This window comes from Myotis myotis, unplaced genomic scaffold, assembly GCF_014108235.1.
Source record: "Myotis myotis isolate mMyoMyo1 unplaced genomic scaffold, mMyoMyo1.p scaffold_m19_p_16, whole genome shotgun sequence".
Lineage (NCBI taxonomy): Eukaryota > Metazoa > Chordata > Mammalia > Chiroptera > Vespertilionidae > Myotis > Myotis myotis.
The window spans coordinates 30,721,690-30,747,786 of NW_023416320.1; the positions used below are offsets into that span (position 1 = coordinate 30,721,690).

General features: G+C 42.1%; 1 protein-coding gene across 3 annotated transcripts in view; it reads right to left on the reverse strand.

The window, feature by feature from the left end:
- Nucleotides 1-26,097, reverse strand: part of CA8 (carbonic anhydrase 8) — an 83,424-nt gene that overhangs the window by 40,677 nt on the left and 16,650 nt on the right. The window lies entirely within an intron of this gene.

The following is a 26,097-nucleotide window of genomic DNA, read 5'->3' on the forward strand; positions in this document are numbered from 1 at the left end:
CTGGGGGCTGGAGTCCAAGATCAAGGTGTCAGCAGGTTTGGTTTCTTCTGAGGCCTCTCTCCTTGCTTGTACATGGCTGCCTTTTCCTTGTGTCCTCATGTCGTCTTTTCTCTGGGCATATCTATGTCCAAATTTCCTCTTTTTATAAGGACACCAGTCATACTGGATTAGGGCCCATCCTAACAACCTCATTTTGACCTAATTACCTCCACAAAGATCCTGTCTCTAAATATGGTCTTCTTCTGATGTACTAAGAGTTAAGACTTCAACATATGAATCAGCGGGGAGCACAATTCAGCCCAAACACCATTTATCTCACCTTTTCCTCACCTTAATGAAGCTTTTCAGATCTCAAAAGCTTAAATTGTTTACATCAATTTCTGCACTCCCACAGTCCCTTCTTCCTATCATCTTGTATTTTGCCTTATGTTAGTGTTGCTCTGTTCCATAAAGCAAAGCCATGTAGATACAGAAAAATGATCAGTGCATTTGAATAACTAGAGTAGCTTGTGGGTAACTAAAGGGTACGTAAGGCTGGCAGTGACAGGAAAGATGAGGCTAGAAAGCTAGAGGGGTTCAGATTGCACAGAGCCTTCAATTTTATCATGACTGTGTTTTGGGAATCACGAAAGTAATATTGCAGTGAATATTATCATTACTTATGCTGTTTAGACCCAAACAAACTCCCCATACCAATGTCTTTCCTTCAAAGGTCCTTCTGGCAGTGTGGGGGTGAACTGGAAGTGTGAGACCTGGGAGGCTACCACAAAAGTTCCATGATAGGGGTGTGGGATGGTTCATTTTATGTGCCAACGTGGCTGGTCTACAGTGCCCAGCTGTTTGGTCAAACATCTGTCTCAGGGGTTCTCAACCTTCTGGCCCTTTAAATAGAGTTCCTCATGTTGTGACCGAACCATAAAATTATTTTCATTGTTACTTCATAACTGTAATGTTGCTACTGTTATGAATCGTAATGTAAATATCCGATATGCAGGATGGTCTTAGGCGACCCCTGTGAAAGGGTCGTTCAACCGCCAAAGGAGTCGCAACCCACAGGTTGAGAACCGCTAGTCTAGATGTTGCTATGACGGCATTTTTTTTAGATATAACCTTTAAATCAGTAAACTTTGAGTAAAGCAGGTTACCTTCCATAACATGGTTGAGGTCCCCCAAAGGAGAAGCAATTCTACCTCCAGATAATAACATAAAAATTCCACCTCAGCTTCTAGTCCAGGAGTGGGCAAACTTTTTGACTCGAGGGCCACAATGGGTTCTTAAACTGGACCGGAGGGCCGGAACAAAAGCATGGATGGAGTGTTTGTGTGAACTAATACATGTTAACACTGCTGCTGGTGAAGGAGCGGAGGGGAGAGCAAGAGAACCCTCCGCTCTTTCGGCTCCGCGGGCCGGATAGAACAGCCGAACGGGCCGGATCCGGCCCGCGGGCCGTAGTTTGCCCACGGCTGTTCTAGTCTATGGCCTGCCCTGAAGTTTTCAGATTTGCCAATTTCCACAATCACATGAGCCAGTTCCTTAAAATAAATCTTAATTTGTCATCTCTCAATAAATAGATAGGTAGATAGACACAGACATAGATATAGACAGACATACATAGACGTAGACGTAGACATAGACATAGAAGTAGACATAGACCTGTTTAGATATATATCTGTTTCTCTGGAGAACCCTGACTAATACAGGTTGTGCAAACAAATTTTAAAAAGTATAAAGATGAATGGAGATTTTAATCTGAACAAGGCTAGTAGCAACAGGAATAAAGACATGGCTCTAACAATTAAAATTACAATATTTGGAATTCATTCTCCTAACAGTAAACACGGTTCTTTTAGGGAAGGGAAATGGGAACACAACAATCCACTGATGATCAGAAGGAACATATTAGAACTTTTACTGACGTTTATTTTTATCCAAAGCCTTTTGTATTTCAAGTTTCCTATGCTTCATAAAGTAGATTTGATAGAAAGTAGATATATAAAGAGAGAGATAAATGATAGAAAGAAAATACATATTAGTTCATGAATGTAATTTATTTAAAAATATAGACACACTAGAGGCCCAGTGCACGGGATTCGTGCACTGGTGGGGGGCGTGGACTGTGGGGATCAGCCCCCTGTGGGAGCGCCGCTCATTCAGGTCAGCCATGCGGCTGTGGACCCACCCTCTGAGCAGCTGCTCCCTGATCCGGCATCTTCCATGGAAACAGAGCACTCGCCTCTCCAGGGAACCCAGTCAAGGCCGGGCCTAGGGACAACAGCACTGAGAGGCAGCGGAGTAGGCCTCAGTCCCGCAGCGGCCATGAACCCGCCTCCCAGCCTCTGAACTTGGCCCCCAGCCTCCAGGGTCAGCTCTATGAGCCCAGTGGCACTGCATGGCCTATGGGCATCCAGAGGTGGCAGCAGGGAGCGAGGAGGAGGAGGAGGAGGAGGAGGAGGAGGAGGAGGAGCCGGAGCCGGAGCCGGAGCCGGAGCCTGGGGCGAGGAGACAAAGATTGCAGCCCGGGTTCCTACCCATCAGCCTGGGGTTTGTAGCGGGAGCAGCCGCTCATCCCAGTCAGCCAAGCGGTGCTCCCACTGTGGGAGCACACTGACCACCACGGGGCAGCTCCTGCATTGAGTGTCTGTCACCCTGGTGGTCAGTGTGCGCCATAGCGACTGGTCTACCAGTTGTTCTGCCGATCGGTCACTGAGCTTTTATTTATAGGATGGTTTTGAATGGAGACATATGGCACTACGAATATGGCTTAGGAAATGAAGAAGTGGCCCACTGAGTCTAAGGGAGGCTTAGCAGAGGTCCAAGCAGACGCTGTAATCAGGCCGGGGAGCTGGAAGGTGAACTGCAATGAGATGGGCTCTGGGCGAGCCTGGTCTACAGCAGCATTCAGAATGCAGAGGCAGAAACACGCCACACTCTGCAACTCCACTGATGGGTTCTCAGAGACAACAGGCTCTCGGAAGAGACCTCTGAGGTGGGAATCAGGTTCCTGTTTCAGCTCCACAACTCTTTAGCTCTGTGAACTCCACAAGGCACTAACTTCTCTGAGCATCAGTCTAACATAAGGAGTGTTATATCTTAAAAGCTTGGCTTCTCCACACCTTTTTCTGACCTCCCCTGGTACTCTCTCTGTTCCTATACTCTTTTTTAAAAAATATATATTTTTATTGATTTCAGAGAAGGGAGAGGGAGAGAGAGAGAAACATCAATGATGAGAATCATTGATCGGCTGCCTCCGGCACGCCCCCTACTAGGGATTGAGCCCGCAACCTGGACATGTGCCCTTGACCGGAATCAAATCTGGGACCTTTCAGTCTGTAGGCCGATGCTCTATCCACTGAGCCAAACCGTCCAAGGCTCTATTCCTATACTCTTATCACATTTTGTTGTCATTAACAATAGTTATATGCAGCCAGCAAAGGCATTGAAGCAAGCTCATACATTGTGAGAATGGAAAGCAGCTTACCCATTTGTAGGAAGGACCAAGTATATAAAGGCCCCTTAGCATTTCTAAGGAGTATAAGGGTTAAATAGAGCTATTACTATCTCTGCTGCCTAGACTCCCATGGCCCCACTCTACTCAGTCACTTCGCTCCTTTAGGGTCCATTGGCCTAGAGATGACCCCAAGCAGGACTCAGCCTCACTAAGACCTTCTGGAACCTCGTAAACACACAGCACAGCAGGTGGCACAGGGGCTGCTTCTTGCAGTTTGAACCCAAACTCCAACTGTGGTACCGACAACAGTAGTTGGGGGGGGGGGGGGGGGAAGGGAACAAGATTTCTTCCTCAACGGACACAATGGGCGGTTCTCCCCTCTCCCTTCACTGATTCTCTCAAAAGACCAAAGGCTTTGGCTCCCTCCCAACTCAGCTCTGTCAGAGTAGGGAAAGGTGGTTCTCTCCAACAATTAAAGCTGAGTCTCTCCTCACTTCTATTCTCCCCCGCACCTGAAGTCCCCAACCACAGAGGTCTCTGTGGGTGTGGGTGGATGTGGCCTCAGGTGTGCTAATAACGTTTGTACCACAAAGAAATAAAAAGGCAAAGGTCCATTACGACTCTGCCAGCATCATGACCACCATGCCTTCCCATGAAAAAATCTGACCACGGGATGACAACCCTAAAACATCCTTTTATGTGTTTAGAGAAAATCTTTGACGGGCCTTTCCCCACAGGGCTCACAAATTCAAGCGGCCTGCAATCGATTACCCTGCGACGCCATTAGTACCTGTGAAATGTTCATCTTAATGTACTTAACTCACAGCAATAAATTTGTCCAAAGTTATGAAACTGTGACAAGCCGAAGCCTTATAATCATTTCTTTGTCACTGAGAAAAATAAGTTTGAAGATTTCATGGCAGCCTAACAGAAAGCTATCTGCAAGATAAATGAGGTTTATTATTAACATAAATAACGCGACAGCATTCAAGTACCAAAGAATAAATCATGAGCAATGGGGAAAGCAGTAAAAACTGCAAAGGCAATTATGACTCACAAATTTCCTTCCCCGGCCCCGGGCACTCACACAAGTTCTGTGAAGCCTCTTGTTTTCAAGTGCTTAGTGGACATGTCCTTTCCATGCCACCTGAAGCTGAGTATGTCTAGAACTGACATCAATGTCCTCAAAAAATAAAAAGGCACCTTCTCGGTCCGCTGTGGTAGCCCCAACCTCCCAGGCTAGAAGCCTGGAACCCCTTTATCTCCAACTCACCAAGGCCTTTCCTGGCCTCTAGTTGTTTACAAACCCCAACTAATCTCTCTTTAATGCAGGTTTCACCACATTGTCTCTGCTCAAAAATGTCTAATTTCCTTGTTTTACCCATATCAGGCTTAAATTTCTCTAACTCCTAAATTTCTCTAACTATCCCCAAAGTACTCAAATCAAGTGTATCTCTTGGCCCCTCACAATAGCCCCCCATTCGGTTTATGTTCCACTCCCTTGAAATGCTGTTCCCCCCTTCTCCAAATTTTACCTCTCCTCCTAGACCTTGACAGGCATTTGATAGACAGACAGAGGATGGAGATGATGGAGAGGAGACAGAAATACAACCTGAACCAACGGATATGAAGGAAAAGTGGTAACTGGGGTTTCTACCCTAAATCGCTTACCAAAAGTAAGCTGAGCTCAGTTTTAGATGAGTAGAAAGTTACATCAGAACAGTCCAGCTGGTCTCCCAGAAGGAAGAGATGCAGAACCAGAACTGCCTTGAGAAGAAGGGGCTGGCGGTACAGAATGCAGGTACAGAATGCAGTAACAGAATGCAGGTACAGAATGCAGATCATCCCAGATATCTACAGAGAGCCTCAGGCCACCCCTGGAGCAAGGCATGAAGGAAACTGATAGAGGGGGAAAACTGAAGCTTTGGGAGGTGGTGACATGAGGAAAAGAATATCAAACATGCAGGAGGAAACCCTGAAAATCCCCAGGTCTTGTTAGGACAAAAGAGGAAGGCTTTCTAGAGGAAACGGTGGTCCACAATGTCAAGGCTACAATAGCTACAAAGAAACAAAAGAAAATGAGGACAACAAGATATTTGGGATCTACTTTTTTAGATTATTGAGAAGACAGTTGCCGTACAAGGAACAGAGGAAGAATGTAAAGGCCTCAGGATGAAATGAGTGGGGCCAGGTGGGCAACATGAGAAAACAGACCTCAAAAGGGAGAAGTGAGTACTGGGTGATATCTTTTTTTTTTTCTTTAAATCTTTATTGTTCAAAGTATTACGTATGTCCCCTTTATCTCCCCCCCTCCACTGACCTCTTCTAGCCTGCCCCACCCACCACCCCAGGCCTTCACCATCCTATTGTCTGTGTCCATGTGTTATGCATCTATGCATGCAAGTTCTTTGATTAATCTCTTCCTATTCAGCCACCCTCCCCTGCCTTCCCTCTGAGATTTGACAGTCTGTTCCATGCTTCTATGTCTCTGGATCTATTTGTTCATTAGATTCTACATATGAGTGAGATCATGTGATATTTATCTTTCTCTGACTTTTTTATTTCACTTAGCATAATACGCTCCAGCTCCCTCCATGCTGTTGCAAATGGTAAGAGTTCTTTCTTTTTTTACAGCTGTGTAGTATTCCATTGTGTAGATGTACCACAGCTTTTTCCCCCACTCATCTGCTGATGGGCATTTGGGCTGTTTCCAAATTAGGTGATTGCTTTTTAATGAGGAGAGACAGTGTGCTTGAGTTGAGGCAAAATGCACCTTGCACTTTCAGGATTCTTTAATCCTTTAATGGGTAAAAGTAAAACCTGAAAATTCACACAGACTGCTATAAATAATTTATGTCAGAAATACTCAATGCGCTTATGAGCACAGATGTAAGTGACCCTACAAAACATTTTTCTGCCAAACTATTGTCATCAAGAGCTTTGCTCCGAGCTGGGCCTCTACAGTAGAGATTCACAGAGGAAGAGGCTCAGAGCAAGAGGAAAGCCCAGTTTCTGGGTCCCGACTTTGCTTAATTGTTTTCCTCAGTCACAAGGAAACGCAACTGTGGGGAGCTGTGAAAAATCCAGCTAGATTTGGAGTTTTGGAAGCCAAGTATCTCACCTCACCCATGCCCTATCACTCCTAAAATATCCTTCTCAGAGCACTCAGAAAGAGCTATCAAATTAGAAAAAGAAGAGGGGGGAGGAGAGGAGTTACTGTCTGGACCACGCTTATGATACTAGGAGTTGACAAAAAGAAAGATGGTGTTAAGCATTGAAAATTTTTTAAAAGGAAACTGGTGAAATGTTTGAGTAACACAATGGGAGCATTAAATAACTGAAAAACAGCAGAGAAGGCACCCTCTCTCCAGGCCCACTCGTAATTACATGAGGCAGCCATTCGTCTGCAGATACATTGAGATTTAGTGTATATTATTTTCAGGTGCTCCTGCACTTGGAGATGTCATTGTCAATATATTATGCAGCTATTAGTCAGAGAAGGACATTCAAGGTGTAGACAGATATAATAGTGACAAAGCGCTGTAAAGCATGGAATGGAAAATAAATTATTTGAAAGCCTATCTCTATCACCTCCTCATTATGTTTGCCTGAACTTAATTATGTACCGTCTCATATAGGTGAAAAGAAAGAGGAGGGTGTGTGGGGAGCATTTCAGAGCATCTTCATCCATTAATATATTAATACCAAATGGTATTTATAGTGTTCTTAGGGTTCAGAATCCTCATTTTAAAAGGCACTAGTTCTATGTAATTTACAAAAAGATTTTTTTCAAAGCAAAATGATGTCCCCTTTGAATGCTAATTTCCTTTTGTTTACTTCGATGTCGGCCCTCTTAGGAACAGGGCACAGTAATACTGCTGGAGCGCTGCTCCCAGGAAGTGAAGCTTCCTTTATAAAAGAAGTGACTTTGAAAGGCTGGAAAAGGGTTGTTGGAACAGTCATAAAAATAAAAGCAAAAATGCATCACTTTGAAATATTTTGTTTAATGTAAGATCAGAAGCAGTTAGAACGAATTCTTTGACATTTGGGTTTCAAGAAATAATCTCTCTTATTTTCTTTAAAAAAAAATGAATTGTGGGTTATGGCTGCAACTAGATTGCCATAACTTAAATGCTCTATATTTCATTTGTTATTCCATAAAATAAAGAAGGTAAGGAGATTGTCAAAGTGTCTCGGTGTTATAGAACATAAGTCACATACAGATTTCATCTGTTCACTTTGTACGGTGAATCAGTGAAAAATGCCTGCATTCTCTCCCTCCTGTGTCCCCACATAAGAACTACAACTGACAAATGAGGTCTGAAATAATGTCAGCATCCATCAAAACATTTACTGAGTCCTAATAATATCCAAGGTTGCAGTTTTCAATGCTTTCAATATTGTAAATACAAAGAGCTCAAATCTTTTTATAAAAGAATCCAGGCTGTGAATAAATAAAAATATAAAATTGACAGTTCAACAGAAGAAAAAGATGAGTAAAAAGGGTTAGTGTGCAATATAAATGATAGAAGGTATTTAGCATTTGTATGTATCTAATGAGCTCCAATGTTACATTCTCCACCAGGCACTGTTCTTTGCAAACATTGCCTCGCTCAGTCCTCACTATCATGTTTATCATGGTGAAGTCCATGACTCTCACCAACACTTTATCTTAAGAAGAAAATAGAGATACAGAAGGTGAGGTAGCCTGCCCCTTTGTTGCACAGCTAACAAGATCCAGGGCGTGGCCCAGATGGTTGGGCCCACCACTTCCATGCCAGCTCTCTCCTCCAGAGAGGGAGGGTAGAACATGGATCAGGGTGGAATTCAGTGTGAATGCTCACACACCCCAAACATCATTCTCTACAGAAGCAAGAAAAACCAAGGGGAAGAAATGGAGAGTGTAAAACCCAAGAAACGGCTAGTCATCCAGCTGGGCTGTGCCCAACACCAACAGCACACGGTGACAAGTTACACACTTGGTGTGAACGAAAACTCGATGATCTCCTGCAACAATTCCCTGAGCTTTCATAGCCTCTAACCTGCAAGGCCATTACCAAGGCAAGAGGTACTATCTGGAAAGCTCCTGATAAATAGGAAGGAAATGCTGACTAAAACCAACTCGAGTGGGGAGGAAAAGGAGAAGCTGCAGGCAAGGTAGGAATGGTTGTATTTAAAGACCACGGTCTTCAGTGAAATAAGTAGAATAAAGACAAACACCATATGATTTTACTTACATGTGCTACCTAAAAATAAGACAAATGAACACAAACATGAAACAGAAACAAACTCATAGATACAGAGAACAAACTGATGTTTACCAGAGAAGACGGGGGAGGGGGATGAGCACAGAAGGGGAGGGGATTAAGAAATACAAACTTCTAGCCCGGCCAGCATGGCTCAGTGGTTGAGCGTTGACCTACGAACCAGGAGGTCATGGTTCCATTCCTGGTCAGGGCACATGCCCAGATTATAGGATCGATCCCCAGTGTAGAATGTGCAAGAGACAGCAGATCAATGATTCTCCCTCATCACTGACATTTCTATCTCTGTCTCCCCCGTCTCCCTTCCTCTCAGAAATCAATACAAATATATTTTAAAAAAAGAAATACAAACTTCCAGTTATAAAAAGAAATCATGGGCATTAATGTATGGCATAGGGAATATATTCAGTAATCTCATAATAACTATGTCTGATGACAAATGGTCACTAGACTTACTGTGATCATTTTGTAAGGTATATAAATGTTGAGTCACTATGTTGTACACCTGAAACTAATATAATATTGCTTGTCAACTATAATTTTTTAAAAATAAGTGAAAATAAAGAGCATGATCTTTAAAAATAAAATGCTCATCTCCGTTCAGTTTGGTTATGTTCTCATTATGCTGCTTGAACACAACTATTTATTTCCTGAAGGTTTAAAGATAACTATCAATGCCGTCCATTCTAGAAAGCCAGCTCACCTCCATCAGAGTCACAAATTCAAAGTCGTCTAGGAACTGGGCTGATGCATGAGGGAAGAATGGAATGAAGCAGGGACCGGGATAGCTACGAAAACCGGAAAATCAGTGCCCTGCCCAAAGCTACCTAAATTGCAAAATTTAAAAAGACAGTTCCAGCTGGACCCATCCCTAAATCCAACCCAAAGACCATCAGTTTGCAACCTCTCATGTATATCATTAATATTTTAACATCAAGATCTCCTGCCTGGAAGAGAAACTAACACCATCTGAGCTATCTCTATGTCCTCCCAGACATCCGCTGTGCTTTCCTCCTTCCCCCATCCTGCCGGTTGAGTTGTCCGGCCTCTTGGCTAGGACCAGCAGCTGCCTCTGCTCCATTCTTCCCCTGACCACATGAAGGGCTTTGGTCCATCAGTTCTTCAGTCTCCCGAGGTTTGACCTGATGTTTCCCTCTCTATTAGCCACTCACCATCTTATAAATCTGTGCAACTTTTTCTCATCTTTAAAAAAACCACTTCCTTAACCTCACATCTCCTCCTAGTACTTGCTCTCGGCAGCAGACTTTTCAAAACCTAACCTACACTCCCCATGGCCGCTTCCTCCCTCCCTTTTCCTCCTCGGTTCACTGAAATGTCTCTCTCATCCTCATCACTCCCCAAGATCACCAGGAACCTCCTGCTGCTGTATCACACCTTTCAGCTTTCTTGACTACTTTACAGCATCGGAAACCTCTGCCTGTTCTTCTCGAACCACTCCCTTCTCATGGGTTCCATGGCAGCACACTCCCCAGGTTTTCCCTCAACAGCCCTTTCATCTTGGGCTTCTTTACTGGTTTCTTTCCCTGGACAACCCTCCAAACGGTGGCTCTGTCAGGGCTCCATTCTCTCACCTCTTCTCTTCTCAATCAGCATATTCCTATTGGGTCATCTTATCTACCCCCATGTCTTCAACTGTCATCCAGAAGCCTATAGTTCCAAAATGAACATCTTTAACCAAAGTCTTTATCCTGAGTCTCAATCCCTTTACTAAACTGCCTACTGAAATATTTTGAAGTTAGCAAAGTCCCTAACTGAAGGGACTAGCATAACTGAAGTCCCTCCACCACCCCTTAGACCTATGTCTCCCTCTTTACTCCTTGCTCTGCTAATGGACCCAAGCCAGAAATCTCTTCATCACTAAGACCTATGTCCTGCCTTTTCCTGCCTTCTTAAAATTTCCCAAATCCGCCTGCTTAGCTAATTCCCATGAGCAATTCCTTAGTTTACAAATAGATAATCTATTACTAGAATCACAACCCAGATCTCTTAACTCATCTCCATGCCTCCAAAGTTGGCTTTTCAAATTCATTCTCCACCTAACAGTTACAACAGTGGCAAGGTTGACCTTGCCTCCCTCCTGGTACAGTTCTCCGGGGCTTGCTACAGTCCACAGGGTATAGTCGAAACTCCTTAAAAGGCAATGCACTAAAAAATATGTCTTTCCGTGATCTTTAAAAGTGTGGCAATTTTGATTTATTATGTATTGACTGTTTCAGGTAAGTTTGTGATAACCATTATAATAATAAGCTCTGTTTAGTATTCAAAATGCATATAAAACAATTTTGATTGGATTTAAAATTCAGCACTATTTCATTTCTCGAATTCCCAGCTTTATACACTGAAGACACTGCCTACTGACCTAGTTTTCAGGAACAATAATATTCAAAATGTTACCATTTACAATAAAATGCACGTATCTGAAAATGACAAAGGAAAAACAAATTTTAATCCTCACTGGTAGCACAGAATACTCACAGGCTTTCACTTTTTTTGCAATTATCTAGAGTAAAAGTCAGAACAATTTTATTAGAAATATGAGAAGGTACATATTGTAGAGAGAAGAGAACAGTAGCTAGCCCGAGTCTCACCTTGGGCAACTTATTTAACACCTCTTGAACTGATTATTCAGCTGAAAAACAGACATAACATCTACCTCTAAGGAATATTTTAGTGATTAAATAAGATATGGCATGTGCTTGGCACATAGATTGTCTTCATACGTGTTAACTCTCTCCCCACAAGTCCCTGAGGATTGCAGTAAAATGCATCTTCTTGCATTATGGCCATGAGATAATGCAAGGGACATAAAACAATATAAATTCCAACAATATAAATATTGTATCCTCAAAATATTGTGAGGAGAATGAACTTTGACAAGCTAAACACATAAATGTATACATACAGACATATGTAACCAAATTTCATCAAAACATTCCCCATGGAATGGAGGAATTTCCCCAACTACATTAGATGACTACAGAAGAGGGCTGTCCTAATCTTACAGACAAAAAGCTCTGTAAAAACCTACACCTGTGCCGGGTGGCTCAGTTAGTAGGAGTGTCTTCCTATACACCAAAAGGTCATGGGTTCTATTCCCGGTTAAAGGCACCTATGGGAGGCAACTGATCAATATTTCTCTCTCACATTAATGTTTCTTCTCTTCTTCCTCCCTCTCCCCCTCCCTCCCTCCTTCCCTCCCCCCCCTCCTCTCCCCCCCCCTTCCTCTCTCTCTAAAATCAATAAACATGTCCTTAGGAAAAGATTTTTAAAAATCTACACCTATTCTTTTCCTACAAAGTACTTTCTTATTTATATAAATTTGGTAATGTACTTGAAAATAACAAACTAATGCAACTTATTTGTTGCACAAAGAAAAATTCTTTAGCAAACTCACAATAAACCACATCACTTCTAGTGCTAATTAAAGAAGACGAGGCTTCCTTGAGATTTGTGTAAGACTTTCCTGCTAACATGGGAGCAGTGCTACAAGGAACCAAATATGAACCAAATAATTTAAAAAGACATTTTAGAAAATTGGATTTTCACCTACCATTGACCTTAAACACAGAGTCCAAGTTTTTTTCAATGCTGTGACAAGGTAAAGGATCACTCTCGTTGATTGAGGTGGAACTTGTACCAAAACAGCTTGGGTAAAAAAAAGGTCAACTAGGAACAGGAAAGGCATCAATGGGTGTGAACCAGAAAAAGCACAATTCAGATGGAAACTGAATCTATGTTTGTATGACAACACACTTTAGTTTTGTACAGCTCACAATGACACGGGGGAAAACACTCTAAAACATGATGATTACACATTGTACATAACCCAAAATGTATTATCATCAACGATGAAAGTGCCTTAAATGTTCCAAAGGCAGATATAGGAGCACCCATTAGAGAATAAGGACTTCACTTCCACACAATCTTGCCTACCACTGGGCCTGCCTCTCCCAAACTGGCTAGAGTCTGCTTCGTAACACTCTCCTTTGTCTGGTCTGAGTGGTCACATTGTCTAACTAGCACATATACTGCATTGCTCCCACCTTTATTATTTTAGCCATCCAAACCATCCTCCCAAAACCTAAGGAAATTCGTGTAAATAGGAACAAAATTGCTGTTGTCTAATAGTTTTTACTATAAACAGCATATTTATTTTATACAAATGAAATATATCAATGAACAAAACTGAATTTTTATGTGTAAACTGGGGGGGGGCGGGGTCTCTCAGCCTGGTCTGTGCCCCTCTCACAGTCCGGAAACCCTCGGGGGACATCCTTAGCGCTGCTGCGGAGGCGGGAGAGGTTCCTGCCACCGCTGCTACGCTCGCTCACCAGCCATGAGCCTGGCTTCTCGCTGAGCAGCGCTCCCCCTGTGATCGGGAAACCAGCTCTCCAACATCCCCCAAGGAGTCCCGGATTGCAAAGGGCGCAGGCCAGGCTAAGGGACCCCACTGGTGCAGGCTAAGGAGAGACGTGGGAGGTTGGCCAGCCAGGAGGGACCACGGGAAGGCTCATTGGGAGCTGTACAAAACTGAAGTGTGTTGTCATGTCCAGCCCCTCTTGCTCAGTCTGGATGGGCCAAACCCTAGCAGCAAGCTAACCTACCAGTCCGAGCGTCTGCCCCCTGGTGGTCAGTGCACGTCACGGCGACTGGTCGATGGTTGACTGCCCCCTGGTGGTCAGTGCATGTCATAGTGAGTGGTTGAAATGCCTTAGCATATCATTAGCATATTACACTTTGATTGGTTGAACGGCCAACTGGTCACTGGACACTTAGCATATTCGGTTTTTATTATATAGGATGTACTCATTGAGATGGGCCCTTAGAGAAGCCAGGGCCTTCCTTGCTCTAAAATAACATAACTTAGAAGATAGTTTTGCTCTCTAAAATTATTGAAGAGACATACAGTTATTTTATCACCTTCGCTTTTATATAGTATTAAATATTTCAATTAATTTGGAAGTTTAATGAAAACAAGTTTCTGTGGGAAAATGGTAACACCTTATTAATGAACACTTCATAGCACACTTTCAGTGAGACTAACTATACTGCACAAGGTGGACATTTAGTCTAGAATGGCAAGTGCAATAAAAACACAATGTTACTCCCTAGCCGGCTTGGCTCAGTGGATAGAGCGTCAGCCTGGGGACTGACGAGTCCCAGGTTCGATCCTGGCCAAGGGCACATGCCTGGGTTGCAGGCTGGATCCCCAGTAGAGGGTGTGCAGGAGGCAGCCGATCAATGATTCTCTCTCATCATTGATGTTTCTATCTCTCTCTCCTTCTCCCTTCCTCTCTAAAATCAATAAAGAAATATATTAAAAAAGAATAATAGCTAACAATAAATAATGGTAACTATTTAAAATATATATATATAATGTTACAAAATGCATTTTAAAATGAGAAAACATAATCACAATTAGAAAATATTTATTTATTAAGCTGTCCTGAAACTAAAAGATCTGGTAGGTTTTCAAAATAACTGCAGAAGAGATATCTAGTGGTGCAAAAAAGTCACTTTTTCAGATAGGCATCTAATTGGTGTAACTGGATGTTCCTTTTCTCAGCAGACACAGTTAACTTCCACTCACCACACAGTTCCTCCCCTTTCCTCCATGGGAACGGAGCCCCAAGTGCATTTATATATCAGAAAGCCAAGAGCTTATGGGAAAGTTAGACCCCTCCTCAGCCCGTAGGATTTATCTTTCAGCTAATTTACATAAAAATCTCAACCAATCTCAAACTCAACATGACTATGGTTGACCTTGACATATTTCCTACAATTTCCTCTCTCTCCTGGCATCCCCATGTCACTGAACAACACAAGTTCCCCCAAGCCTCCTGCTCAAAATATCCATTCATTTTTCACAAGCATAACATTATGTACATACTTACTGAAAATTATTCCAAAAGATATTATAGCAGCTGGTCAGTCCAATTATCTTCCCCAAACTTACCTGCCCCCCAAAAACAGTGCCGGGGAGAGAAAGGCAAAATTATCTGCCATTCTCTCAAATCTCTGTCCCCACAAGATTCAACATTTATTCAATAAGAAATGGGACTTACATGTTTTTGACATTAGACTCAAACAACCAAGGATAATTCTTCCTATAAGGAGGGCTCAAATTTAACTAGAATCAAGAAGAAAAAAGTCTAATTGTCCAGAGATTTTTAGCTCACCCAGATTAATAATGCCCACACACAAATTCTAATGCTCTAAAGTAAAAGTCTGTGTTACTTGTAAAAATATGGTTTCCACACCAAATTCAAAATAAATATCCATGTCATTGGATGCACCTTCATGTGTTCCTTTCGCAGTCCATATCTTTTAGATTACTGCCACTGTCTTTCATTTTTAAAATACAGAAATTTGTAGGAGCCATCGGGTTCACTGATTGGATAGGACTTCTCTGCTGAAAAGTAACATGGGCCCATCATGGGAAGGAAGAATCATTTCACCCTTCAGTTGCTATCTTTTCACATGGTTCTATCTTAATTCCACCTCTTTCAACCCGACTGAGGAATCATTAAAAACAAATACTGTTTTCTCGAATTTTATATTTCTCTTGGGGTCTGCCTTTAAATACTTAGCAAATGTTTGTTAACTGAACCACTTCACCATCTTGCCTTCCTAACAGACTCAAAACTCAACAGTATCTTTTTGTTCCCTTGCTCCCGGGGAAAACCGTCTCTAGAGGAGAAAGAGCGACAAGGGAAGCAGTAGCCCACGGAGCTCAGCTGAGGAAAAGGTAACCCAATTACTGACGGTGTAGACCAGGGGTCTTCAAACTATGACCCGCGGGCCACATGCAAATACAAATATTGTATTTGTTCCCGTTTTGTTTTTTTACTTCAAAATAAGGTATGTACAGTGTGCATAGGAATTTGTTCATAGTTTTTTTTAAACTATAGTCCGGCCCTCCAACAGTCTGAGGGACAGTGAACTGGCCCCCTGTTTAAAAAGTTTGAGGACCCCTGGTGTAGACTTTATCCCACTACGACTGAAGCCATTGCAGTCAAGCTCTTTAGTATAGCCAAGCTCTACTAGCAGACCACTTAGAAACCAGCCAGATTGGGAGCACAGTTAAAGCATGCCAGGGTTAAGTTAATTAGGAACAATGTCTGCTGATAAAAATCTATAATATTTGTTCTCCATAACAAGGTAGATAAGTAACATTCGTGTGTGTTTTTAAATTATTGCAAAAGAGTTCCAACCCTGTACAACCCAAATCTGGAATAGGATTAATGATGTAAGCCCTGGACCCAGGTCAGCTTTTGAAAAATGAAACATCTATAAACCACCCTGCATTGAGCCTTTGGTTTAAACAATGATTGGCCCAAGCTTCAATGGTGAACTGGGCAAAACCTCACCCAAGCAAATTAGAAAGAAAAAAAATTAAAATCCGACACATGCTTCAAAGTCCTTGCTCACTCCACCCCCAACTCTTTCCAGAATGTGGGCAACCATATGACTATCCCAGGTATAATGGAGCAGCAAGCAAAAAGGAACAAGGCCTCAGATGGTTCAAGTGAACAAACCTGCAATAAAAGGAAATGGGAATTCCTTCACTGATTCCCAGATGAGGCTGCTCTCTCGCTAGTGTCTAGGGCAGGGTTGGGCAAACTTTTTGACTCGAGGGCCACAATGGGTTCTTAAACTGGACCGGAGGGCCGGAACAAAAGCATGGATGGAGTGTTTGTGTGAACTAATATAAATTCAAAGTAAACATCATTACATAAAAGGGTACGGTCTTTTTTTTCAATAGTTTGATTCATTTCAAACGGGCTGGATCCCGCCCGCGGGCCGCAGTTTGCCCACGGCTGGTCTAGGGCCATAGAGTAGTAAAGTGGGAGAATTTGGAATAGTTGGTCTTACTAGCAGGAAATGCCTCTTCCCTGTTTTCCTGCTGCCTGTAAAGAGGGGTTTTCCCTAAACAAGGCTGACCTTCTGCTCTACTCACTCCTCCCTATTTCCCCCCCCTTTTGAAATGGGAGATACCCTTATAGAGCAAGCTAATAAGCCCTACCTAGAACCTCACTCACCCCCCACCCGCCCGCCTTCCCAGGCTATAACCTAGTGGGCAGGCCCTTTCTTTCCGTCCACACTAAGTATGTCTCCAATGTTGTTCCCTCCACAACAGAGGGGAAATTTTGTTAACCAATGGATGACCCTCACAACGCCCTCTCTCCTCATTTGTTCAGAACTGGAGCTGGGGAGAAGGGACCTCTTTATGGGAGCTCCACAGAGAACTCACCAGCTTACAGAACTCACCAAGGAGTATTCATGGGAAACACATTAACTCTGAAACCAAATAAACTGGTTCCACAGAATGAGCTCTCTCACCCAGAGCGCTCAGCGGTTCATTAAGCTGGGTTCAGAGAATGTTCTTGCCTTAGGGTCCCCAAGTGAATGCATTAATTGATGATAAAAGATCTATCTTTCATTTGTCAGGTCTTTCAGGCAGAAAGGCCTTCCTTCTACACTTAATGTTTATAGTCAACGGTTTAAAACCTGCTCTTCATTGCAAGGCTTCTTAAAAAAGACCACAGCTATACTGTACCAAGTTACAACATTTACATCCAAGACAGCTAATTATGTACTCAAAATGCTTTCAGAAGGTACTTTAAGTGAATATCAGGTTATGTTCAATAACAATATTCTCTACCACCCTATTATTCAATGTATGGTGCCTCCAATACATCATTAATTTTTCCAGTCTCTCCCTACGTTTCCTAAGGGTGGGTACAATTGCCTGATCCTTTTGTACCAGTGAAGGAATGGAGGTTAAACAGCTACCCAGAAGTCAGATAGCAAACACCGTGGTGAACTGGACTCAGGCTGTAGCTCTCCCTAACCCAGCATTTACATCGCCAGAGCGGGCTGCCTCCTAGGGAACCCTGGCACCAAAGGTCCAGTTTCCCCTAGGACTCATGGTATGTTGTGCTAGAATTCCATGGTGAGTTTTTGCTGTGTGCAGCCCTAAGAAGATAAAAGAAATGAATGTATTCAAAGCACAGCAAAGCAGTGACCAGGGCAAAATGATCTTACTAACATCACTGTGACATTGTCAGCTGCCATTCATAAATACAGCATTAAACAAACAAAAAAATATATATAGCCCTAGCTGGTTTGGCTCAGCGGATAGAGCGTCGGCCTGCGGACCGAAGGGTCCCAGGTTCGATTCCAGTCAGGGGCATGTACCTGGGTTGCGGGCACATCCCCAGTAGGGGGCATGCAAGAGGCAGCTGAATCAATGTTTCTCCCTCATCGATGTTTCTAACTCTCTATCCCTCTCCCTTCCTCTCTGTAGAAAATCAATAAAATATTTTTTTTTTAAAAAAGGTGGCCTTCATCTATGAAGACTTAAAAAAAAAACACATAGTTTTTATACCTGTGAAGATCTTATGGAGTTAAAAACTGTTTAACATCTTTCCATGCAATCAGAGGTTTTACCCAACTATCTTACACAGAAAATATTTATTTGATTTTTGCTACAAAAAAAGCTGTTAATATAATTTCTACTGCACGTGCATGCATAATAATAATAAAAAGGTGTGTCAGGAAAAATGTCCAGGAAATGTCATATTGACTAAACCTATAGAAAATTATATTCAGCTAAAGTGGAGAGTAGGGGTTTTAAAAAAGAGACTTCGAACTTTCTCCTCCATTCCACAACTACCTATAACAAGGTTACACCTAGCACAGAGCTTTTCACATACTAGTTGATAAATATTTGTTTGGTTGACAATCGTTTACATCTCAAAGAGCAACATATTTGCTTTCTAATATGTGTCTCAAAAAATCTTCCAATTGGCTTCTAATGGTGGAATTTGTATACTATACAGGGTGGGTGGAGGGGATGAAGCCCTTTAAATGCCACAGATACACTTAATTATATCTTCTAAACACTCATTAAGAGAAACGGGATGGAGACAAATCATTTACACTGCATTTGGACTCCTCCAATTTAATAAACACCCATGAGTCAGTTGTGCATTGCACTCATTGTCGTATCCCTATCACTTAGTCCAAATCCTGACCAGTAGGTTTCCAAGAAATATTTGTTGATCAGCTGGATGGATGGATGAATGATGGATGGAAGGAAGGAAGGGTGGATGGATGGATGGATGGTTGGACAGATGGGCACACAATGAATGAATGAGTGGAAATGAATTCTTTTAAAGTTGGCCACTTGATTATAGATTATATATTTAAATCAGAGCATTTTTTATCCTAAGGTATATTAAGAGATATATTTTACAGTAAAACAGATCTGTTAGAACCCAATTTAATTTTTTATCAGCAGCACTTATAAATTACTTATAAAGTACTTATAAATTAACTACATATCATATTCATTTATAAGAACTAACTTGTTATTTTCTACAAATTTGCCTTACATTGTAAACTCAGCTACAATATAAATGCTTCTTTCAAATTTACTTTGCTAAGAGACCTTTTATAAACTTCAAACAATGACAATACTAAAAAAATACTTACAAATATAAAATCAAAGGTAGGTTCAAATTGACCACTCAAAGGTCAAGTTGACCTTATACACTTCTTTTTCAAAGTGGGAACGGCAGACTGCCACATCATGTGGAACATCTAAAAGAACATTTCTGTTTGCTCAACATTATAATTTATTTTCCTTCAGTAAACTGTGAGGTTTCTGCACTAAATACATTTTAATAAATGCAGAAAATTAACATGCTAAATCAAAGCAGGAACATGATTTTTACAGAGTAAAAATGCAAGTGTTCATCAGAATTCAGGAAATGTAAATTTGTTTTTGTTTTTATTAAGAAGTAAGAGGGAGGCCCCAGCTGGTTTGGCTCAGTGGATAGAGCGTCAGCCTTCAGACTGAAGGGTCCCGGGTCTGATTCCAGTCAAGGGCACATGCCCAGGTAGCAGGCTCAATCCCCAGTGTGGGGCATGCAGGAGGCAGCCGATCAATGGTTCTCTCTCAACATTGATGTTTCTAGCTCTCCCTCCCTCTGAAATTGATAAAAATACATTTTAAAAAATATATACGTAAGAAGGAGTTTTGTAATTAGACCACTGAAGAGGCCATAGCACAATCTAATTCTTGTTTATCCATGAGGCTCAGGCTGCTAGCCCTATGGAAGATTCCAGAATATAAAGTAACAATAATCATAAAAGTCATTATATTTAGACTAGATGCTTTTTCTGGTCAAAATAATAAAATTTCCCAAAGAAGCTGAACATTCAAATTCAAATTATTTCCTTTCATATCCGTCTTAACTCCTCTTCATGCAAGCTTTCTTTTTTGCACATAAAGCAACCTCAATCCAAAGTATTAGCAATCGTTGCAAATAAAATCTCAAACTGGAGTGGATTTTCCTAGTAAGAATCGGCTCTAGAAGCTGAAAAAAAACACTCTCTAGAGCAGAACTCAGCTCACAGGCCTCATGCGACCTGCCATTTCCAGGTGTCACTCAGCAAGGTGGGTGGGACTAGATGGTCCAGTAAACCCAGCCTAGTTCTCAGGGCACAGCAAGGGTCCTACCTTTGCAATCCAGCATCCCATACCTTCACAAAGCCACTCTGACTTTTGTCTTCATAGCTGCACTACAAGTGATCCTGGGCATGAGGCCACAGCTGCACTATAGTGGTCCTGGGCATGAGGCCACAGCTGCACTACAGTGGTCCTGGGCATGATGTTACAGCTGCACTACAGTGGTCCTGGGCATGATGTTACAGCTGCACTACAGTGGTCCTGAGCATGAGGTTACAGCTGCACTACAGTGGTCCTGGGCATGATGTTACAGCTGCACTACAGTGGTCCTGGGCATGAGGCCACAGCTGCACTACAGTGGTCCTGGGCATGATGTTACAGCTGCACTACAGTGGTCCTGGGCATGATACCACAGCTGCACTACCGTGGTCCTGGGCATGATGCCACAGCTGCACTACCGTGGTCCTGGGCATGATGCCACAGCTGCACTACCGTGGTCCTTTGCAAGGCTGAAAGGCTCCAGCCTCTGAATGGGGGTGCGCGTACATAAAAGCTCCTCACAGGGATGAAGATGGTTGTGTTGTCTCTTTCCATCTATGCCATTAAGAAAAGAGGAGTAATAAAGGGTAATTCTTTCACTTCTTTATTACTGATAGTATTACAGATGTCTCCCTTTTGCCCCCCTGGATGATTCTTTCTTAAATGAAATATTTAATTAACCAAAATACTAGTAGACCTTTCTTCACCCAGGCCATACATTATGGTTTCCTCTAAGTTTCCCTGTGACCCTTTGGAGCCTCAGATTTCTCCTATGTTACTGGACCAGCTAATCTCTAAAGTTCCTTTTAAAAATAAGTTCTTAATTATATATCTCATGGATCTAATCCTCCCATGTCCTGTCTCACTAAAGTCACCCTCTTATATTCCTTTGGAAAGTCAATGGGAGTCTCTATTTTGGAGGAAATTCAGAAACATGAAGCTCTACTGAGATATCTACGGAAGTGAAATAGCTTGAAAAGACCAACATTTCACTGTTAAACAAGCAAACTCTTCCCAGCATCTTCTCAGAGCAGTAAAATAAATGAGCATGCGCAAATGACTTGGGAGGCAGCAACCCACAAGGCCAGGTCATTCTCACTAAAAGAACACGTAAATGGTAAGCACAATATATGCCTGAAAAGCAAAGAAGAAATGTAAGATACCTGGAGACCTGGAACGCTAAGGGCGGTGGGTACCATACAGGTCTGGCACTACGCTATGAGACATTTTCTTCTTAATTATTTTTGGCCTATTTTGCAACCAAGACCTGGACTCTTCACAATTAAAGAATCTTGCTCTCCACAATGAAACTCATTTTTTTCTTTCTACTTCCTAATGCACTCAACTTTCCATAACCAGCTGGTATGTGGCTAGCTCAATTATCACAGCCCTTTCAGAGTACACAAAAGCAATAGCTGCACTTTAAATACAAATTACGGTAAGCATTTCACCTACAATATGCTGTGCCTCTTTGTTGGTATTTACTCTCCAACCATAAACTTTTATTAGGTCCAAAGGGCAAGGAAGTCAGACCCACCATACATGCTCTCCGGCTGGCCTGTGGGAAGGACCAGTGCCCATCCTGACAAAGCTATCGCTCATGTGAAGTGAAATGAGACCAACAGAAATAAGGCAGTGAGTTTTCTAAACGCTAAAACTATTAAATTTACATGTCCATGTTTATTATTCTCAGACCATATCCTCCCTACATTTAGCTATTAAAGTAAAGATCCTCTCTTAAAAGAATGATGGGGAGAGCAGAAAATTAGTAATGTTTTATTTGGAAAAATAAAATTTGGCCGTGATCTCCCAATCCACTAATTTTATTTTTTTTATTTTACTGAGCCGGGCCTGGGTAAAAAAGGTGAAGTGATTCAAAACTATCAATCAGTAGTTACAAAGTAGTCAGTAATATTGTAATGACCATGTATGGTGCCAGGTGGGTATTAGACTTATGGGGGGGGGGGGGGGGGTTCTTCATAAATTATACAAATGTCTAACATTGAATGTCAACTATAATTGAAAAATAAAAATTAAAAAAATTTACTAATCCAGCATAAAATCTAAATGTGTGGGAAGTACTGTCCCACAGAAGTATGAAAGTAGCTGCTCATGTGTAAAGAGTAATCACAATTTAGCAAGAGTAACACAGACCACAGAAATTGGCTACCTTGAAAAAGCAAATGATGAAAACAGAATATATAGCCTGAAAGTTGAATGTGAACCTAAATACCTAGAAGTTCTCCCATCAGTTAGATTTGTAGCAAATATCAGTAAGAATGGAATAATTCTAGTGAGACGGTGGATGTACAGAGCATACCAATGTTAGGAAAAGAGCTAAATGCATATTCACATAGTATTGATGGTTGGATTTCAAAAGCAAAGACATTTAATGATGTTGAAGAAAATATGAAGCTTCCATAGCCACCAGGAAAACATACAGAAATTAATTTGATGGGATCTCAAACTTATCTTAAACCAACAACATTCTATTCTACTCTCGTGGCTGTCTTGATTAAATTTCATAATGCAAAACCTCAACACATTAAGTAAAATTACATTTTCAGGTAACAGGAAGAAAAATGCTGCACTATGTTTTCCCTTATTAAGGCACTGCTGTTAAGCATAAACCTTGAGTATTCACAACAGAAGTCAGGTTCACACGATGAAAGCATGGCAAGAAAAATGTGTTTCTGAAAAAATAAAAATCTTAAGAAAAACAAAAATGGCATTCTTTATCCATCTTGCTTAATGAAAGAGCCAGAGTTTAAATGTCTAATGTCACAAATTGTGTTACTTTTTGAAGCTATGTGGGTGCTGGCTTCTAGTAGTAACAAAATATACTCAAGATTGTTTTTACATCTGTATTTATAATTTTAAAAAGCCAAGAAGGAGGTTGATGAATTTCTGTTAAAAGCCATTCCTGTTACATGTAATAAAGTAGTAAGTATTTATTTATAGTGTTTATTTAATAAACCATCCATTGAAGTTTAAGTGAAATCAACAAAAAGGAAATATAGATTTGATATGTGATTTAGAGATTAAAGTTAGTCCTAAAATGTAAATAAAATATGAAAAGTGTCCTAAATTTTTTTAATCATGTACCCCAAAGTGTACTTGGTCCCCACAAACAGCTGTCCTGTAGCCCTCGATGGCAGTTCAGGAAGTTATCTACCCGTCTCCACATACGCCATCTCATTCCATCCTGGAAATTCTATGTGGAGTCCTTCTCTCCTCTCCTTCAGCACATCCTGTGAGCCCTCTCCTCCTTAAAGCCCAGCTTGGTATTCACAGGCTCCATTAAAATAAAACAAAACAAAACAGCCCAGCCCAGCCCAGCCGGGGGTAGCTCAGCAGTTGAGCGTCAACCCAGGAACCAGGAGGTCACCGGTTCGATTCCTGGTCGGGGCATATGCCCAGGTTGAGGGCTTAATCCCCCCCAGGGGGCATGCAGGAGGCAACCAATCAATGATTCTCTCTCATCATTGATGTTTCTTATCTCTCTCTCCCTTTCCCTTCCTCTCTGAAATCAATAAAAATATATTTAAAAAAAAAAAAAAAAACAGCCCAGCCAATGTGGCTCAGCGATTGAGCACTGACCTACGAACCAGGAGGCCATGGTTTGATTCCCAGTCAGGGCACATGGCCGGGTTTTGGGCTCGCTCCCTAGTGTGGGGCATGCATGAGGCAGCTAACCAATGAGTCTTTCATCATTGATGTTTCTCTCTCTCTCTCCCTCTCCCTTCCTCTCTGAAGTCAATAAAAATATATTTAAAAAAACAAACAAGCCAAAAACCTACCTGGCTTGCAGATACCCTCCTCTAATTCTGCATACCCACAGCATTCATGCCCGCAGTAGGATGCAGCACTAAACAAACACTGAATGATTGGTACATGTATTCTCTCTTAGATTGGGTCAGAGATAAATAATCTGGGATGACAAAGAATATAAATATTATTCATAACCTATTTTGGAAAAACTACAGTCAGTAATCCCATGATGTGAAATATAAATATTTCTGCAGAAACAAAGCCTCACTAGCAGAATTTCATTTTCACTCCAAACAAACCATTACCTGTGGTTAATGGACCGGAGCAGCTACACCACCACCACCCAGGAGCAGGACCAGCCTAAACATTTGGTCCGGAAATTCTATTCAACTGCAGAGCAAAGAGCACACACCACTGACTCACCTAATCTAATCAAACTTTCCCAAGACTGTGTCACAAGCAAGGCCACTGGATTCCCAGCCAGAAGTCACTGCCTACCTGATTACTCGCAGCTCTCCCTCAAGTTTTTGTTATTAGAGTAGGTCTTGGAGGCCCGGTCTTTCCTCCCCCACACGCTGCCCTCCACACCTGTAGGTTTAGTTGTTTTGGATTATATCACATCCTCCTCTTTGATGCATCTGGTGTGAACTTTTCCTTCTCACGCTGGGTGAGGACAGAGCAGTAGCCAGAGGTACCACAGAGACAGGGCAGGAGTGTTTTAAGGCAGTTAGAAGTGAGAGGGTGTCTGTGGGCTTTGAGAATAAAAAGTTCCTGGAAAGGTGACATTTGAAGACCCAACCTTCCCCATCAAGGCCATCAAGAAGCTGTTACTGTCCTCACTATCACAAGAGTATATATCATATATTCTCTTCAACTTACTACAGTGAGTTTTTCCCTTGAGGCATAATTATCCTTATATAAATTATATAGTGGTTTAGCATCAACCTATGAACCAGGAGGTCACAGTTCGATTCCTGGTCTGGGCACATGCCCGGGTTGTGGCTCCATCCCCAATGAGGGATGTGCAGGAGGCAATCAATCAATGATTCTCTCTCATCATTTCTCTCTCTCTCTCTCTCTCTCTCTCTCTCTCTCTCTCTCTCTCTCTCTCTCTCTTCTTCTCTGAAATCAATAAAAATATTTTTTAAATAAATAAATTATTAAATTATACAGCAGTGATTTGTTACTGAGGCGGAACTGGGCCGGGATCTGACCATGAGCAGTGCTATACAAGATTAAGCAGATATGCAGCTGGGAACAACAGAGAAGGAGGACCTGCATTCCAGCATCCCCCAAAATACACTGTTCCCTGACACTGAAGGGCTACATCCTGGACAGAACTGCGGGTCCTTAGAAAAGAAATATAAACAAGGCCGGAACCAACCGAGACATCTCCTCCCTTTCACCAGCTTGGATTGTCTCTGATGTTCCTGGCACTGGACTAAAGGATTCGAGGAGAAAGGGGGTGGTGGGGGGAGACTTTTTCTTCAGGAGCTTTCTTAGCTCAGCCTGTGTAACAAATTACCATGGACTGGAGGCTTAAACAACAAACGTTGATTTCTCAGTTCTGGAGGCTGGGAAGTCCAAGATCAAGGTGCCTGCAGATCTGATGCCGGGTGAGGGCCCACTGTCTGGCTGGTAGATAGCTGTCTTCAAATCTTGTCCTCACCAGGCAGAGAGTAGAGAAGCAAGCTCTCTGGACTCTTACAAGGACATGAATTCCAATCATGAAGGCTCCACCCTCATGACCTCCCCTAACCCTAACCACCTCCCCAAGGCCCCACCTCCTAATACCGTAACACGGGGGTGGGATAGAGTTTCCACATATGAATTTGGGGTGTTGGGGAAGACACAAGCATTTAGTCCATAACAGAAGCCCACAGTCAATGAGAAAGACACTTTAGGTCAGTGGTTCTCAACCTTCCTAATGCTGCGACCCTTTAATACAGTTCCTCATGTTGTGGTGACCCCCAACCATAAAATTATTTTCGTTGCTACTTCATCACTGTAATTTTGCTACTGTGATGAATCGTAATGTAAATATCTGATATGCAGGATGTATTTTCATGGTTACA